Source organism: Lactuca virosa, chromosome 1 (assembly GCF_052849685.1).
Source record: "Lactuca virosa cultivar CGN04683 chromosome 1, Lactuca_virosa_CGN04683_v6, whole genome shotgun sequence".
NCBI lineage: Eukaryota > Viridiplantae > Streptophyta > Magnoliopsida > Asterales > Asteraceae > Lactuca > Lactuca virosa.
This window is the reverse complement of record NC_136426.1, coordinates 279,528,769-279,549,527: the sequence shown is the minus strand read 5'-3', so window position 1 is coordinate 279,549,527 and position 20,759 is coordinate 279,528,769.

The window sequence follows — 20,759 nt, the reverse complement described above, 5'->3', positions numbered from 1 at the left end:
TGCAAGTCCCACTGTAGCGAGCAGCAAGGTGTAGGATAGTCAATCCAGTATAGATCTATACACAAACTCATACGCTCCCCACTTAAGGAGATTATGGATACAAAAACGGTCATGACAGGTAATGCCATGCCCCGTTATGTGTCTCACATAACTGTAGTAATGTTCTAGTATATGCATGTGCTAGCTGTATTGTGTGTTCTCTCCCTGTCTAGCATGTATGTATGTTCTCTCTGTATGGTATTGTATGTTTCTCATCATAGTATTCTCTATCTGTATCTTATGTTCTCTCTGTATAGTATTGACTCATGTATGAACTGACTCTTTGTATGTTTCATTGTTCTAATAATAGTATTAGTATCTCCCTAAACTCTACCTATTATAGCTTACTAGTAATATTGTTTGAATGTATGAACATGTGTGTATACCCTTGCTACCCAAAGGTATTGAACTGAATGAAAGAAGGAACCTTTCTTACTATATACATATACATAATATATAGCTAGGATTCAAACGACCTTCGGACAAATAACCTGAATACCCTAAGTCCACAACCAAACAAGGAACAGGAAGTAAGGTGAGCTATCAGTCCTAAGTCCTTTCAATCCTACTTATATAACTATATCTATATAGTTACACATTTAACAGAAAATAAGTTTAAAAGAGTTTAATAAAAGTATTTGATATGTACAAGAGTTTGTAAAACAGTTTGAAGTAAAACAGTTTGATAACACAGTTTGAAAAGTAAGAAATCCACTTGTTTGGTAGTTATTAATCACATGTGATTGATATAATAACTAAAATTGTTCAACTTGTATTCCCCCCCATAAAAGCATTTAAAAACATTTAAAAGGTTAATTAAGGGGTATGAACTCACCTGTAGTGAGTGATTTGGATGAAAGGATGGTATAGGATGCTAAGTGTCAAGTGAAGACTTGAACACACATGCGGATCCTATTTAACATATAATGATACATATATGAATACAATTAGTGCTTATAACAACTAATTATTGAATTTGAACCACCTTAGGGACTAGTAAACACTTATTTTGAAGTGTTACAACCATATATGATTGTATATAAGGGGTATATGGCTATACAAGGGAGTGTATGGTCAAATTACACACTATTTGTGTATGTGCGGCCAGGGTGTGCGGCCAAGGTGTGTGTGTGGCTATACTTGGTGTGTGCGGCCGTACACATGGTGTGTGCGGCCGTACACACTTGAAGATCATATGAAATGGCGTTTTTCATGTGTAAATTCAAGGGTCTTTAGCTTATAACAAGCTACTGCAAGTGTATACCCGATTTAGAGGCTTAAAAGTGTAGTTAGAATTCCCAAAAGTAGTGTGTGTTCTTGGTGTTCTTGGTGATCTAACACCAAATAGGTGTTTTCATGGATCAAATCAAGGGAAAAGGCTAGTTAAGGTCATGTATTATCTATTCAAAGGATGAATCACTCACTTGATTGAAGATTGAAGTGAAACTTTGGATGATACTTGAGAGAAAACGAGTTCTAGCTTTGAAGAAGTGGAAAAAAAATGTTCAAAATGACTAAGTGTTGAATATATAGGTGGGAGTGTGCGGTTGGGATGGGTGTGTGGCCGCACACTCTTGTGTGTGGCCGTACACACAAGTATGTTGCCGCACACTCCATATGTTGGAATGTTTGGCTCATTTTCAAGGTTTTACACTCTCAAAACTTATCCCACGACTCATACCTTGATTATACTAGGTTTTAAACAATCTAATTGACTCTAAGTAGTGCTAAAAATAGCAAAAACGAGTCTAACCTTCATTGATTTGAATAAGTGTATAAGATAAAAATTTCGGATTGTCACATCATCCCCCCGTTAGAGAGAATTTCGTCCCGAAATTAGAGTTTAAGCCATTAAGTAGTTACAAATAACTAAGCAAAAAGATGAGGATATTTCAGTTTCATATGATCCTCTCGCTCCCAAGTGAATTCAGGTCCTCGCTTGGCGTTCCAGCGAACTTTCACTATCGGGATACGGCTTTGCTTTGTTTGCTTGACCTCTCGGTCCATGATCTCTACAGGTTCTTCCACGAAGTTGAGGCTCTCGTTGATCTCGATCTCGTCGAGTGGAATTACAAGAGTCTCGTCGGACAGACACTTTTTCAAGTTCGAGACGTGGAAAGTAGAATGTACGTTACTTAGTTCACGAGGTAAGTTAAGTTTGTAAGCTACAGGGCCGATCCTAGCGAGAATCTCGAAAGGCCCTATGTATCTTGGGTTTAGCTTTCCACGCTTTCCAAAGCGTATTAAGCCCTTCCAAGGTGAGACCTTCAAGAGAACACGGTCGCCAACCTGGAATTCCAACGGTTTCCTTCGTTTATCTGCGTAGCTTTTCTGTCGGTCTCTAGAGGCTTTCAATCGTTCACGAATCTGAACGATCTTCTCTGTCGTTTCCCGAATAATCTCCGGACATGTGAGAGTGCTTTCAGGAACTCGTCCTTTAGCTAACTGGGTATCACCCACCTCAGCCCAGCACAGAGGGGATCTGCACTTTCAGCCATAGAGGACCTCGAATGGAGCAGCCTTTATGCTCGTATGATAACTGTTGTTGTAGGAAAATTCGACAAGGGGTAAATGAGTATCCCATGCTTTCCCAAAGTCGATCACACAGGCTCGCAACATATCTTCCAAGGTTTGGATAGTCCTCTCACTTTGTCCGTCGGTCTGTGGATGGTAGGCGGTACTCATGTCCAGCCTAGTTCCTAGGGAACTTTGTAACGACTGCCAGAACCTCGAAGTGAATCTACTATCTCTGTCCGAGATAATGGATATGGGAACACCGTGCAGTCGTACAATCTCCCTAATGTAGGTTCTTGTAAGCTTCTCCATCTTGTCTGTTTCTTTGATAGGCAGGAAGTGTGCGGACTTGGTCAATCTATCGACGATGACCCATATGGTATCAAGTCCACCTGTTGTCTTGGGCAACTTGGTTATGAAGTCCATAGTGATCCGCTCCCACTTCCATTCAGGTATCTCCGGTTGCTGGAGTAATCCTGACGGCTTCTGGTATTCGACCTTGACCTTGGCGCAAGTAAGGCATTTATTCACGAAGGTAGCAATCTCTGCTTTCATGTTAGGCCACCAGTATAGCTTTTTAAGATCCAGATACATCTTATCTGAACCTGGGTGGACGAAATAACGAGTGTTGTGCGCCTCGTTCATGACCAAGTCTCTGAAACCACCACGTTTCGGGGTCTAGATCCGATCCATGAGATAAAAAGCTCCGCCACCCTTGACTTCCAAGTTCTTATCCATCCCTCTCAGGGATTCACCCGCCACATTTTCAGGTTTCAAAGCGTCGAGCTGAGCTTCTTTAATTTGTGTGGACAAGTGTGAATGGATAGTCATAGTCAATGATTTGACTCTACGACCAGAATATTCTTTTCGACTTAGGGCGTCCGCTACTACGTTGGCTTTACCCGGATGATGACGAATTTCGCATTCGTAATCACTGAGTAGCTCGACCCACCATTGTTGTCTCATGTTGAGCTCCTTATGGTCGAGTATGTGTTGTAAGCTTTTGTGGTCTGTAAAGATAGTGCTTTTTGTTCCATACAGGTAGTGTCTCCAGATCTTCAGAGCAAACACAACTGCTCCTAGCTCAAGATCGTGAGTAGTGTAGTTGACCTCGTGTGTCTTCAGCTGTCTCGAGGCGTAGGCGATGACCTTACCTCGTTGCATCAGAACACATCCGAGTCCTTGATTTGACGCATCACAATAGACGACGAAGTCTTCTATCCCTTCGGGGAGGGATAGTATTGGTGCCGTGCACAAGGCTCGCTTAAGCGTTTGGAACGCTCTCTCCTGCTTCTCTTCCCAGTCAAAGGCCACGCCCTTCTGGGTCAGAGTTGTAAGAGGTTTCGCGATGCGGGAGAAGTTATGAATAAACCTGCGATAGTAGCCAACGAGGCCTAGAAATTGACGAATTTCTGTAGCCGTCTTCGGTGCTGACCAGCTCTCAATGGCTTTGATTTTGGAAGGGTCCACGTGTATTCCCTCTTCGCTAACCACGTGCCCTAAGAATTCGACTCTTCGGATCCAAAATTCGCATTTCGAGAACTTCGCATAGAGCTTCTCCGAACGCAGCGTTTCTAAGACTAGTCGCAGATGTTGACCATGCTCCTCCTTACTATGAGAGTAGATAAGTATGTCATCGATGAAGACGATGACAAACTGATCCAAGTAAGGACGACACACCCTATTCATTAAATCCATGAATACTGTGGGCGCGTTGGTTAATCCGAACGACATCACTACGAATTCGTAGTGCCCATAACGAGTTCGGAAGGCTGTCTTCGGGACATCCTCCTCTAGCACTCGTAGTTGGTGATATCCGGATCTTAGATCCATTTTTGAAAAGGAGCTCGCCCCTTGCAGTTGATCAAATAAATCGTCAATACGAGGCAGAGGGTAACGATTTTTTATGGTCAGTTTGTTGAGCTCCCTGTAGTCGATGCACATACAAAACGATCCGTCTTTCTTCTTGACGAACAAGACTGGAGCTCCCCAGGATGAGAAGCTTGGTCTTATAAAGCCCTTGCTGAGCAGTTCGTTAAGTTGACCGGATAGTTCTTGCATCTCTGCAGGTGCTAAACGATAGGGCGATTTGGCTACGGGGGTAGCACCTGGAACTAAGTCGATTCTGAACTCGACTTGACGTTGCGGAGTTAATCCTGGGAGTTCCTCTAGAAAGATATCGGGAAAGTCGCGTACTATTGGAATGTTCTTAATGTCTTTCGTTTCTTGGCTCACATCGACCACATGAGCAAGAAATGCGCGACATTCCTTTCGCAAGAATTTATGAGCTTGAATGCTCGAGATGATACGAAGGTTAGTGTCGGGTTTGTCGCCATAAACAACTAGAGTTTCGCCAGACAGCAGATTAAGGCGAACAGCCTTTTCATAACACATGATGTCGGCACGATGAAGACTTAACCAATCCATGCCGATAATGACGTCGAAACTTTTAATTGAGACCGGCATGAGGTCGATCTAAAATGAATGACTATCTAGTGTTAGGGTACACCCTATGAATATACTGCTAGTGCTCTCTGTCTTTCCGTTAGCCATTTCTACAGTGAACGGTTCTTTAAGTGCTCGTGATTTTTGCTTAAGTAAATGAGCAAATTTTTGGTTCACGAAACTCTCTCCGCTCCACTATCAAATAGTATGCATGCATAAGAGTTATCGAGGAGAAACGTACCAGTGACCACTGTGGGGTCGGCAACCACTTCCTCGTGGCCTATGGCCAGAACTCTTCCCACTCTACCGGTATTCCCTGCCTTTGGGCAGTCCCTCTTGTAGTGGCCCACCTCGCCACAACTGTAGCAAGCTTGGGCCACTCCTGCGTCGGGGACTTGGTTGAGTGGCCTCGCCGGAGCTTTGTAGAAACGGACGGTGTGTCCCTTCCTGTTGCAGTTCGAACACTGCATTTCCCGGCAGGCTCCTGTGTGGTGGAAGTTGCACTGGTTGCACTTAGGCAAGCTTCCAACGTACTGCTTTACCGGAGCAGCAGCAGTGGCAGGTGCTATCGCAGCATGAACTGCCACGACCCGCTGCTTTTTGGCAGTCTTCTTCTTCTTCTTGTCATCCCAGAGCTTCCCCTTGGAATCAGCGGTTTTGGAATGTTCCGATATGGCCAGAGTTGTTGTTGCGGCCGGGGTACGAACCCCATGGTTTATAAGCCGCTGTGCCAATCGCTTGGCACTATCGAATGTAGTGGGGTTTGAAGCCAAAACATTTCCCCGTAATGGAGGCCCCAGCCCCCATATGAATCTTTCTATCTTCTTCCCCTCTGTATGAACCATGTTGGGACAGAGGGCCACCAATTCACAGAACTTGGCGGTGTAGGAGACTATGTCGGAGCCCTTCATGGTTAGGCTCCACAGTTCCTCCTCCAGTTTTTGGATTTCGCCCCTCGGGCAGTACTCCTCAATCATGAGGTCTCTCAAAGTTTCCCAGCCCATAGCGTTAGCCACCACAAGAGATAGTGACCTTACATGGCTATTCCACCATGTCAGGGCTTTGTCTTCAAAGGTGCAAGCAGCGAACTTGACCTTGCTCCCTTCTGGACAAGAGCAGATTTTGAAAACCGATTCAGTCTTCTCGAACCATTGCTAGAGGGCAATGACTCCGCCAGTCCCTCTAAAGTACTTGGGCTTGCAGTTAGTGAAGTCCGTAAAGGAGCACTCTTTGAAGCGCACAGGAACTTCACCATGAGTAGATTGAATAGGGGTTCCTCCTCCAGTGGAACCAGAAGAATGGTATTGAGCCATGGATATATCCATAGCCGTAGCTACAGCAACATTCAGTGCTGCCTATCGATTTGAGGAGCAGGTGGTGTTACAGTTGATGGAGGCATCTTTTAACTATAAGTTTAGAAAGATGTGGATATTGATAAGAATTTAATAGGAAAATTGATGAAAATGACTCATGGACTAACTCTCCATAGCCCAACAGCACAATTGAATAGCACGATTGAATGTAGGTCTAGTACTAACAGATGATAGCATTTGGATAATAATTTCCGCAAGATTAGATATCTTTCAATAATACTGGTATTACAGATGTAACAAGTTCGGGAAAAATGACCTAGAAGTAGGCCTTACATCAAACCAAGATGGAAAATTTTGACAGAACTACAACCTAATCAAGACCTAACAGGTCTAAGATTTACAAAGATAGGAAATTAGACTAGAGTTTTTACATAAACTAAGTTATATCCAAAAGAGAAGTCAAGGAGACTCTATCGGCGACGAGAACTACTAGTGTGAGTTCTTGACTCCGACAGAAGACGTTCTATGTTGCTCACGCGCTTATCAGATCTTGCTTGCTGAGCTTGAAGTTCCCTGACTTCAGCTTGGGTTTCAGCAAGTTCCCTCTGCAGAGCTGCATTGCGGACCTGAGTCCTTTCATTAGCATACTCTAGCTGGCGAATGCGGACTGTGTTAACGCCAGAGTTGGCGTCAATCTCCACGACTCGGTCGATAGTCGCTCGACCCTGTTCGGTGTTCCGAGAAATCCTACGAACCATGATGGGTAGGACCCTGTCAGCTGAACCTCCCTCGGTGAGGTTGTAGAAGCTTCTGTCTCCATTGTAGGGAATGGGTTGACCCTGTTCCTGACTCCATCTATTCAAGTTTGTGGCCCACAAAGGTGTGGGTCCTTGAAATGTTAGACGATGGTTTGGGTTTGGGTATTGAGCAGCTGGGGGTAGGTTGTTGACTTCTGGCTCTGAGTCAGAACCATTAGAAAAACCTTCAGCTTCGTGATCATCCAAAGGTATTGGGTGATCATCATCTGGCTCTTCTCCCAGCCATCTAGCATTGCCATGGTTGGGATAGTACGGGTCTCCGGGGATATGGAATCCAGCCATGATCTACGTGAGAAAAGGGATATAAGAAATAACTAAATAGACGAACTAATTAGATAATTATAAGATGATCTTTATCAGTTACTTCAACATTTACGTAGTGCATACCAGTCGTATGTAACCGAGACAGGATAGACCTTCGAATAAGTGACCCTAACTCTAAGCCCACAACCAAACAAGGAACAAGAAGTAAAGAAAAGATCACATATTCTAAGTCTATGATATCCTAGATACATATAACTTTAGTGTATCCACTCAGCAACTATTGATATACTAATAAAGACCTTTAGTTCTCAGATAAGTAATTATAGTAACACAAAATACTCCTATAGTACTTTAAGTTTATGTTCTATTCTACTGTTCTCTTTGTAGTAGTGTTGGTAAGTTTTAAGACTTGTTGCAACCTCACAACCACACTTAGGCACATCCTAGTCACTCCTCGGATAATATAGTTGATCGGGCTATATCTTCCTAGGGTTGACCATATGTCTCTAAGTCTACTTGTGCTGCCCAACAATCGTAATACTTTTGTTCTGTCCTAGTGACACTGATTTTAGTATGAATGCAGGTATGTATACTTAGTTAAATATTTTATTATTTAAAAGTATAAACTCTTTATCAGAGTATTTTAATCCCGCTGTGTTTATAGTTCGTATATCTTTTATGGGTTGATACACTCGATTCACTATAAACAAAGCTCTGATACAAATCTGTCACACCCCAAAACCGGAACGGCGGAATCGTTCGGGGGTGGAGGACGTCATGTACAGTATCACAACAATGCAAAGTAGTAAACAAGCAACAACATCATCCATTGCATTAATAATATAATTTAATACAAGTTTGTTCTGTCAAGTTATATAGACACCAAAAATATACATCAAAATAAAAGATGAGTCTTGAACGAGCTGCATCTTCTCAAAACCTGGCATCGGTACCTGTCTACTGGTGACCTGAGAATACAAGTTATTTTGAAAGAGTTTATCAGCTTTAAAGCTGGTGAGTTCATAAGTATATTAGTGTATGTATTTGTATGAAAGTGTTTGTGAGTCTGTAATGTATAAGTTTGAAAATGTTTGTAAAAGTTTGTAATTTTTTGAACTCCCCTAGAAAACCCTATGTTTCCTACTAAAAGTAGCCTTCTACCAAGGCATCTAGTGTCTGTGTGTGTGTCTCTTGTAAGAGTATGTATTTTCCCAAATCTGACTATCATGAACCAAAAATATAGTTTTTACATTACTGTTTATTGTGTGAATATCACAAATTGAATGCAATGGGAAAGTGAAATAGTATTGTAGTGTTGTATTAAGTAACTACTGTTGTACTAACTACCTTAAACCAATTGTTATTTAAAGTACCATGTGATCGGCCTGTATCCTGCTACCGACTATAGAACGCAACGATGTAAGACGTCGGAAAAAATGACGTTTGGCACCCGTAGACTTGCAAGTCCCACTGTAGCGAGCAGCAAGGTGTAGGATAGTCAATCCAGTATAGATCTATACACAAACTCATACGCTCCCCACTTAAGGAGATTTTGGATACAAAAACGATCATGACAAGTAATGCCATGCCCCGTTACGTGGCTCACATAACTGTAGTAATGTTCTAGTATATGCATGTGCTAGCTGTATTGTGTGTTCTCTCCCTGTCTAGCATGTATGTATGTTCTCTCTGTATCGTATTGTTTATTTCTCATCATAGTATTCTCTATCTGTATCTTATGTTCTCTCTGTATAGTATTGACTCATATATGAACTGACTCTTTGTATGTTTCATTGTTCTAGTAATAGTATTAGTATCTCCCTAAACTATACCTATTATAGCTTACTAGTAATGTTGTTTGAATGTATGAACATGTGTGTATACCCTTGCTACCCAAAGGTATTGAACTGAATGAAAGAAGGAACCTTTATACCTATATACATATACATAATATATAACTAGGATTCAAACGACCTTCGGACAAATAACCTGAATACCCTAAGTCCACAACCAAACAAGGAACAGGAAGTAAGGTGAGCTATCAGTCCAAAGTCCTTTCAATCCTACTTATATAACTATATCTATATAGGTACACATTTAACAAAAAATAAGTTTAAAAGAGTTTAATAAAAGTATTTGATATGTACAAGAGTTTGTAAAACAGTTTGAAGTAAAACAGTTCGATAACACAGTTTGAAAAGTAAGAAATCCACTTGTTTGGTAGTTATTAATCACATGTGATTGATATAATAACTAAAATTGTTCAACTTGTATTCCCCCCCCCCCCCCATAAAAGCATTTAAAAACATTTAAAAGGTTAATTAAGGGGTATGAACTCACCTATAGTGAGTGATTTGGATGAACGGATGGCATAGGATGCTAAGTGTCAAGTGAAGACTTGAACACACATGCGGATCCTATTTAACATATAATGATACATATATGAATACAACTAGTGCTTATAACAACTAATTATTGAATTTGAACCACCTTAGGGACTAGTAAAAACTTATTTTGAAGTGTTATAACCATATATGATTGTATATAAGGGGTATATGGCTATACAAGGGACTTTATGGTCAAATTACACACTATTTGTGTGTGTGCGGCCAGGGTGTGCGGCCAGGGTGTGTGTGCGGCTATACTTGGTGTGTGCGGCCGTACACATGGTGTGTGCGGCAGTATACACTTGAAGATCATATGAAATGGCGTTTTTCATGTGTAAATTCAAGGGTCTTTAGCTTATAACAAGCTACTGCAAGTGTATACCCGATTTAGAGGCTTAAAAGTGTAGTTAGAAGCCCCAAAAGTAGTGTGTGTTCTTGGTGTTCTTGGTGTTCTTGGTGTTCTTGGTGATCTAACACCAAATAGGTGTTTTCATGGATCAAATCAAGGGAAAAGGCTAGTTAAGGTGATGTATTATCTATTCAAAGGATGAATCACTCACTTGATTGAAGATTGAAGTGAAACTTTGGATGATACTTGAGAGAAAACGAGTTCTAGCTTTGAAGAAGTGGAAAAAAATGTTCAAAATGACTAAGTGTTGAATATATAGGTGGGAGTGTGCGGTTAGGATGGGTGTGTGGTCGCACACTCTTGTGCGTGGCCGTACACACAAGTGTGTGGCCGCACACTCCATATGTTGGAATGTTTGGCTCATTTTCAAGGTTTTACACTCTCAAAACTCATCCCACGACTCATACCTTGATTATACTAGGTTTTAAACACTCTAATTGACTCTAAATAGTGCTAGAAAATAGCAAAAACGAGTCTAACATTCATTGATTTGAATAAGTGTATAAGATAAAAATTTCGGATTGTCACACTTGGAACTTGGAAGATGCTTGGATCTGGGATTATCTACTTACTACCAACCTCCAGGAGGTAAAAAGCTCGTAGCTTGATCATCTTATCGTATAGATCTAGTCATTTCTTCATTTAGGGCATTTTTGGTCCCAACAATGGTGATTCTTGAGCATGGCATGCTCTTAACCAGTAAGTCATCCTTTCAGACCCAATAAGGGGTCTTGAGTCATAAAAATGAGACATTGATGCTTAGTTCTTACCCATGCATGCTCTAGAAGGTCTTTAGGTGTTAAGAAGTTAAGTTTGTAGGTATTAAGCACTTAATGGGCATGCAAAGTCATAAAGTTGGAAACTTTATGACTCTCAGTGGTATTTTGGCCTTGGATCTGCAACTGGAACGTGAGAGCTTAATGCATTAAGCTCTTATTAAGGAAAAAGGGTTTCGGTGCATATGATGTACGTAACCCAGCGTACGCCGTGCATACAAGGTAAACCGCCCTATTCCAGTCAAAGCTTGAGTACGCCCAACGTAGGAGCTGAGTACTCCCCGCGTACTCATCTGAGTTGACCAAGTTGACTTATTGACCAGAGTTTTGACCAAGTTTGACCTAGGGGTATTTTGAGTATTTTAAGCTAATTAATTGCGATTATATCCTTGGTTTTGGTTAGGTGATCGTTGAGTCGATTTTTCAGAGCAGATATTTATTCATCCCGCATTCAGACTGAGAGGTGAGTTTTCCTCACTGTACAGTTGCTTGAAGGCACCAATGTCGGCCAACTAGATTGTTTATCCTAGTTAGGATAGTATTATGCTGGATTGTGGTTGATTAGTAGATCTGTATGATTATCCGTATTTGCTGGTTACGTGTTTATGTTTATCTAGTACATATATCAATATATTGCGTTGGATTGAGGTTGTACTGCTTTGTACGGTAGCCAACAAACCCAGGAGCAATCCAGATATGAGCTTGGGGCCGAATTGGCATGCTATACTCATACTATGGGCTCGGGAGCATTCCAGATAGGAGTTGAGGGCCCGATTGGCAAGGTAGACTCATACTGCAGGCTCAAGGGTAATCCAGTCTTTTTAATTATGGACTCAGTATATATTGTTATATGTATGTGTGTGTTGGTACTTTGGGGAAACTCATTAAGCTTTGGCTTACAATTTTTATTTTATCATTTCAGGTACTTTTGAGGATCGTGGGAAGTAAAGGCGTAATCGTACACAACTTCCTGTTTTATGTCACTAGGTCTTAGGAAAACTCAGATTTGAAATAATGCTTTTGAAATAATGACTCTTTTTGTAAACAATGTTGACTAATGGTTGGTTTTGAAATTTTGAAATTTCCTTGAATTTTGGAGTATTACAAGTTGGTATCAGAGCCTTGGTTTGAGAGAATTGGATTAACATTCATGTGAATCCAGACTCAAACTTGGGAAATGTAAAAGTTTTTAAAACTGATTTTAAAAATTGTTTTCAAAAGTAACCAAGGAAGGATGTGATGTGTGCGATCAGCCGGAGCAAGAAAGTATAACCCAAGTTTTTTTTAGAAAGAGAAGTGTAACCAGAGTTACCCACACTGTTATTTGATATTATATTTATGTTAGAACAACATGCTTGTGGTAGGCTAGGGATCTTCAGGGATTTCATGATAGAATTGTCTGATAATTGATTCCTGACAGCCTAGGATTCTTTCTTATATGGAATTATCATCATTATTGTTGTTGCTTACTGTATGCATCATAGTTGTGCATAACTAAGATTCTATAGCTTGAGAATGTTGGTGGAAGTTTCATGGATGGGATATGTGTAAGCAGTTGTCCAGTTGAGGAATGTCTAGACTTTCTATAGGGAGTGAGAATAGGATATATGTGTATTCTAGTGGGTGTTATTAGGGTCGTTGTGATGATCTTCTAAGACAAAAAACGGGTAGGTGTGGAAGGTAGTATGGGCCCGTATTACCAGAAGCACAGGACCCGTACACGTAGCAGGGAAGTCACAACCCCTATGGGTTTGTTTTTTAGAATAGCTTGTATGGTATGAAATGTGCCTCGTCTGATATTTTTTGGTTTATTTTCATTATGGTGGTCATGAGGAGATTCAAGTCAGGAGCTGGAGCGAGTGGCCAGGATAGGCCATGGTTGACTAAGGATGAGATTAGTGCGTTGATTTCTTCTGAGGTTGTAACTGCTATTCGGGGACAGATACCGGAGCTCTTCGGGTCTATCAATACTGCCATGATTGAGTACTTTGACGATAGTTACGTTGTACTTTCTGAGTCTTAGTATATGGAGTGGGTGCAGGAGAGATGGACTGGTGAGCTTGAGGATTCGATATCTGATGTACCGATGGTGATGGATTACTTGTTGTTCTTCTACGACAAGTATGAGAGAGATTACTTGATAGGTGTGTAGTTGCCGATGTTGTAGCCTGAGGAGTGGCAACCCTAGTGCGGGTGAAGGGTCGAAGTTGCCGAACGATGCTACAATTGAGAGTGAGGCGATTTGGGTGTCAGTCTCCGGTTAAAAAAAGCCCTAGCTGACGTTAGTGACTTTGTGATGGGGATTACTGAACCCACCCATTGTTGCCACCGTCGCTACCCTCTTCCTTCCCTTAAGACACCATATGGAAGCTTTACGCGTGTGTGTGTGTGTGGGTGAGAGAGAGAGAGCAATGTGGAAATGGGGATATATGTGTGAAAATGTAACGCCCGCAGATCCGGGCTAGTCAATTTAGAGACAATGAGCATCAAAAATGAGTTTTTGATGCAAGATTATTTAGAAGGAATATTCTTAACCAAGAGGTAGTATATGTTACAAGGGTTCCGTACATATAAAGAACGCCGAAATCCGAGTTATAACGAAGAAGTTATAGCCCGTCGAAGTTTTACGGCAAAACCGGCACGGCACCGGGAGACGTAAATAGTGAATTTACGATAGAGGACTTTTTAGCCTTAGTTATCTAAAAAAAAGTTTTAGTATACGTTAAAACGAGAACATACAAAAAAAGAACGCCCAAGTCTGACTTCGTATGAGGAAGTTATGAATTTTCTAAGATTTGGCACAGCACCCCCCGAAACTCGAATTTTAGTTCGAGCAGTTTTTGGCCTATGCGACCTAAATGAGAGATGAATATCTCATTAATAGGAACTCAACGATAAAAGGACAGACGAAAACAGAGTCTGTATGAAGGAGTTACGAATTATTCGCGGTCATTTAACAATCTAATCTCCTCCTACTGTTAAATTTAAAATCGGTCGAGAATTAGCCGACGGAGTCTAAATGAAAGTTGTAGATCTTCTTTTTACCTACGTGTGGAAAAAAAGAACATCGAAAACGGAGTTCGTATGCGAAAGTTATGAATTTTTTAAAATCGGTTGATTTCCACCCTATGTGCGATGCCACGTGTCAGCACCAGGCTGTGGCTGGCTGTAGCCAGCCTGGCTCACGATGTGAATATCAAAAATTCACGATGTGAACCTTCCTCCAGCCTCCTATAAATAGAAACGCCCCTATCCTTCATTCCTCACACCTTAACCCTTCATTCATCTCTGTATACTCTCTCTCTAAGCCCTAAAACCCCCCGAAAAGCCTAGGGAACCCCCCTACACGAGGTGGAAGCCCCGGAGCGCCTGACGGCTCTGAAAAGAAGAGCCTCCGGCTCAGAAACTCTGCTCTGGCGGAGCCCGGTTTCCAAGGAAACCCGCTGTAAGTGAGCTATACCTACCCTATCTTTAGTATAGCTTATGTTTTAATATAGTAATGTTATTAGGAACTTATAATAAGTACTTGGGCTATTATTATGGGTTATATAAGTATTGTTTAACGCTTATATAATAGTAATAATAGCTAGACTATTAATTAGGCTCGGTGAATATTAGACTAAACTCTAGTGGTAATGATACTAGGTTTTGTCCGAGGGAAATTGTTTTAACAATAACGAAGTGTTGTCCGAGTGCCGAGTCACCACCTTATCTGGTGAGTGCATAGTTACTTTCATCTTACACATAGATATGAAGTATTTTATATAAATTACGTGCTATGTGTGCATATTTCCTGAATACTTGCTGTCTATCTGGGTGAAAGTTTTTTATACATGTTTTAAATGATTTAAACTGTATATGTATTTTATATCTACAAAAATGTTGGGGTAAAACATGGGTAGATGAAATATGAGCTGGACGATAAGTGGAGAGGTAATATAGACCATGAGATAAGGGTAAGAGGTGGATGATGTGAGAAGCCTTTTACCCAAATGTTGGCCCCGTCATCTAGCAGAGTATGGATGACAACCACGGACTGTTCTAGACAGTCCAGTGGAACACTAGCATGCTCGCAACTTGTAGGTGTTGTGAACGATGTGTTCACCGGTGTACTCTAAAAAAACCCATTGACCTGTATTGTGAGTGGACTCTCGAAAACGATACTGTCAATAAACGAGATAATCCTGGCAGATGGGCCTAAAGGACTCTACCGGCAGAAGCACTTAATAGAGAACCTCATAACCCCGGCAGATGCGCCTAAAGGACTATACCGGCAGATGCGCCCCATAAAGAATGTCACAATTCTGGCAGTTGCGCCTAAGTGATAATATTAGCAGCTGTGCTTGACAGATGTGTCACTAGCAACGATGGATTTCATGCCTATTCCTTAGGATAATCCTTAGGAATGAATGAACGAGGAATAGCTGATTCTTAGGGTAGATCCTTAAGAGTAAATAAGATAATGGGGATGGGTAATTGGGTTGATTGATTGTTTGATGATTAAACATAATGATTATATTATTGTGGGTTGATAACCCTATGTACTCACCAGGTTTCCCAACCTGACCCACTCAGTTTATTTATATCACAGGTGTTGATATGAAGCCACATTACACTGAGAGATTAAGGAGACATAAATCACTAGTGATAGTGAATGTAAGTTATGTTTATGCTTATGTTTCTGTATTGACGATGACATCCCAAATATTTTAAAATGAATAAAAATACTTTTCTTCAGAAATGCTTTGATAACGTATTTATCATGTTTTACTGCGAACAAATTCGGCAACATTTTTATTAAAAGAGGTACTCTGATTTTTATAAAGCATAAACAAAATCGGTCTTTTCTGGCCGTGAAAATGAGGATGTTACAGAAAAAATCCCTAGTCTTGATTTTGTGGTTTTAGATTCATGTTCGCGCATTTTGTTAAAAGAAATATAAAACGACATGTGTACACAACACATGTATTATGATGGGTAACCTCATTGTTTGTAATTTTTTTGTTGGACATTACTTTTAGGGCACACACAAATGTGACAACCGTCAAAATTCGAGTCGGTTCTACATTTGACTAGACTTAGTTGCACATATAGGCACTACACATACTAGACTTAGTAACTAGAAGCTAAGTTATAACCTACTAGAAACTTGGAAACACTTAGAATCAATGGATAGTGTACATAGATTTCACATTGATATGTGAATTCTACAACTACTTAATTGTAGTGACTATCCATATTCGGGTCGCTCCTTGACTAGAACACCTTTTCATGAATCATATACACACATCATGCACTTGACCTAGTAGTAAAAGTTAGGTCAGAGTCTCATAGAAACTTAAGTCAAAGTTGAAACTAGGACTAGTATACTTGATTCCTCAATTTCGTTTGAATCTCGGAATCACTACATTGAATGCCAATAAACCAATAAAAAATAAATTACAAACAATATTTCTAATTTGAATAAGAGTTATGAAACTCTAAAATAGTTTGAAGTCTCAAAATTCAAGTAATTTTGATATCCAAAGATTTACAAACTCTCAAAAACCCTAAATGCCCTAAAAACTCATATTTACAAACTTTAACCTTAAAAATTCTATAAAAATAATTATAAACCTTGTAATATTATCTTATAATAATTAAAATTAGTATAATATATTCAAGGCAAATAAAATTTAACTCATTAACATTACCCTTAATTTATAAATCAAAAATAAAGGTTTTATGAATAAAAACTTGATTTTAGTGTATATTTTATAAAAAGTTTGATATTTTTATAAAAGATTTAAATTTTTATAAAAGAAACAAGAGAGAGGGAGCCTCTCTCACCCAAAATCTCGGCCTCCCCTCTCCCAAGACCCTCCTCCTCTTCCCAAAACACATAATCATTTCTCTCTTCTCCACACTCTTCACCTCTTCATTCTCTCTCTCACACACTCTACCATCATTCATTGAATTCTCTCTTCCTTCTCCCTCTAAACTCACGAAAATCTCAGAAAAGTTCAGCCATTTCTACTAAAAAGCCTCAACATTTGATGTTATTCTTAAAGGTAAACCCGAAAATCATTCATTCCCCTTCTCTTTTCCTTCAAGTTTTACTTGTTTTTCATGGATTTTCTCCATCTTCTACCCCATTCTATTGTAAAATCATGAACACTTGCACCTACTCACGGTTTTGATGATGATGGTGGTAGGATTTCACCCAAAAACAACATGCATGTTGTAAATGATGAAATCCAAGGACCTAAACCTAAGTCAAGATCATGAAAATGCACTTTTCTACAAGTTTTGGTGGAAAATCACCACATGCACTCTAAGTTTTCTTTCAAAAATGATTTTTGAACATTTCAAACTCATGAACGGTCTTCAAACAAACATGCATGTGATGATCTTCAAGCTTAGATGCTAGATCATCAAAGTATGTTGTTAAAAGCTTTCAAATATGTTCATGAAGTATTTATTTCCAAATAAATATCTAAAACTCCTTTTCTGACCAAATCCAATTTTTCCCATATTCCCATCAACAAAATAAGATGCTCTGTAAATCTCCAGAAGATAATTCATTTATCTCGAATTACTATAATTAATGCAAGAAAATAGGGCAATAAATCATATAAAATACTTTCTGGGGTCTATAAATCCTAGTTAAATTCGTGGATGACCCCTATGCTAAATAATGATCGCTCATTAAGTTTCATCGATTTTTGTTACTGTTTAATATGGTTTTGAATTTTCTTTTTGTTTAGCCACAATAAATCATAAAACCGCTTTAGAGAATTTGAAAAGGTTATATAATAATTTTCGCAGCTTATACTCTCTATGGAAGACTTAGAAAAATATTTTCAGAATTTTTCATAATGTATTCCTATTTTTCCCCGATTTTTGTGTATATTATGGACTAAAAACAGGAAAAATAGTTCTGCTTATCCAAAATTCATAACAATTTACCAGAACACCTTGTAGTACATTAGGATGCTACATAAAATTTTTGATGATTTTTCTCTTCTGTATACTATTTTTCTCCTATTTTCTAAGATTAAATACACTTAAATACACAAAATCGGATTTCAGTATATAAAAATCACATTTGGTATTTTTCCCAGATTATTTACTCTGTAAATGAAGTGTACAAAATTTTTGGTAATTTACTTTAACTGTTTAATAATTATTATTCAATTAATGATTATTTAAGAGGATTAAACAAGGAAAAATAGCAACACTAACTGAAAAATATCTTTTATATTTTTCACAGCTTCTACATGTATAATAAAAGTGTTACAAAAATTTTGGGCAATTTTGGAAACAGTTTCCTATTTATTTTAATTTTTATTAGAATAAATGCTCAAAAATCATAAAATTTGGTTAAACTGTTTAGAAATCAATTTTTATATTTTTCCCAGCTTAATAATGTTTAATAACAGTAATACAAAAAGTTTGAGTAATTTTGGAAACTGATTTCTATTTTTCATGAATTTTCCTACTTTTAGTGATGGAGATCCTCGAGGCTGGATCCTTAAGGCTGAGAAGTACTTTCATTATTACGATATACCGGAAGAAGAAAAAGTAGATGTTGCATCTATGCATTTGGAAGGAGACGCTCTGGATTTTTATTCTTGCCTTTCAACAGATCAAACAATAGAGCGTTGGGAGGAACTAGTCCATGCTTTACAGAAAAACTTTGGGCCCACGGAGTTCCAAAACCCGGACGAACATTTGTGCAATATAAAACAAACAGGAACAGTACAAGAATATCGACAAGAGTTTGCCAAACGCTCCTCACGGGTTTCTAATTGGCCTGAACATTGCCTTTTAGGGGTGTTCCTCAATGGCCTCAAAGAAGAGTTGAAAGTTGATGTGAGAATTCAGAAACCGAGGACGGTGTTTAAAGCTGTGAGTATCGCCTTGGAATTCGAATCAAAAGTCAACTGTACACGCCCAACGAGAGGGCAAACATTGACAACTCCCTCAAGATCCGTCCAACCAGAACCAAAAACCTCCACGTTTACACCAGCTTCATCTCACAACAATTCCAAAACACCTCTACGAATCTCGGATGCTGAAAAACAATCTCGTTATCTCAGGGGTAAGTGTTTCCGGTGTGGGGAAAAATATGGATCGGGTCACAGGTGTAAAACGGGTACTCTCAAGGTTTTGGAAGTGGAGGAGGGTCTAGATGAGCCATCAGTTAACGAGGTTAACCATATTGAGGAGGATGCGAACGAAATTGCAAAGATTAGTTTACATGCTATCTTTGGTAAAACTCAGCCCACAACATTGAAGGTTCAAGGTATGCTCCACTCTACTGAAGTACTTGTGTTGGTTGATGGGGGTTCCACACACAATTTCATTTCAGACGTCTTAGCAAATGAATTGAAAATCAATACACAAGCAGTGGCACCTTTTGGTGTTCAAATAGGGAATGGGGATGTTATCAGATGCAGCCATATCTGCAAGAATCTCACACTTCAAGTCGATGAACTCAAGGTTATTCAAGATTTCTACCCTTTTTCAATTGGTGGAGCGGATTTGGTGTTAGGAGTTCAATGGTTGGCAACATTAAACACAGTTCAAGCAAATTGGAAGGAAATGTTTATGATTTTTAGTGTAGATGGTAAACGCTATAAGTGGCAGGGTATTTCAACAGGACCCCGAAAGTACGGCAGTTTTCAACACTTAGCTGTTGAGCCGAGTACAAATCCAGAAATCCCACTCCCATTGCAGCCAATTATAAATCGTTATGACCAGGTCTTTGAAGAACCCAAGAAACTTCCTCCAAACCGTTTACAAAACCATTCTATTCCTCTAATTCCTAACTCTTCACCACCTAACATACGACCATATCGATACCCCCATTCTCAAAAGGCTGAAATTGAAAGGCAGGTGGAAGAATTATTGGCAGCAGGTTTCATTCGACCAAGCACCAGTCCATTTTCATGTCCGATTTTACTGGTCAAGAAAAAAGATAATACCTGGAGGATGTGCGTGGATTATCGTGCCCTCAACAAAATAACCATAGCCGATAAGTACCCAATTCCGAATATCGATGAATTGTTGGATGAGTTATATGGTGCGACCGTGTTTTCCAAGTTGGATTTACGCTCCGGTTACTACCAAATCAGGTTCCACGATTCTGATATACCAAAAACAGCTTTTCGAACTCATTCCGGGCATTATGAATTCAAGGTTATGCCATTCGGCTTAACTAACGCCCCATCTACATTCCAATCTGTCATTAATGACTTATTTCGCCCTTATTTACGTCGTTTTATACTTGTGTTTTTTGACAACATCTTAGTATATAGCCCCAACATGAAACAACATCTTTCACATCTTGAACAAACCTTGAAGCTGCTAAGTGACCACCATTTTTTCGCTAAGCTTTCAAAATGTTGTTTCGGACAATCTAAAGTCTCCTTTCTCGGGCATGTAATAACGACAAAAGGTGTACAAGTTGAACATGAAAAAATCTCAGTTGTACAATCATGGCCTACTCCTTCAAATGTTAAAGAAGTTAGAGGTTTTTTAGGTCTTATAGGATACTATCGACGATTTGTGTGGAATTATGGGTTGATTGCACGTCCCCTAACAGCCCTTACAAAGAAAGATGGGTTCCTTTGGTCTGAAGAAGCATTTATCGCGTTCACTACACTGAAACAAGCACTACTCTCTACTCCTATTCTTAGATTACCGAATTTTTCAAAAACATTTGTTGTAGAGTGTGATGCGTCTTCATCAGGAATTGGAGCTATCTTATCTCAAGAGAACCATCATATAGCTTATTTCAGTAAAGGATT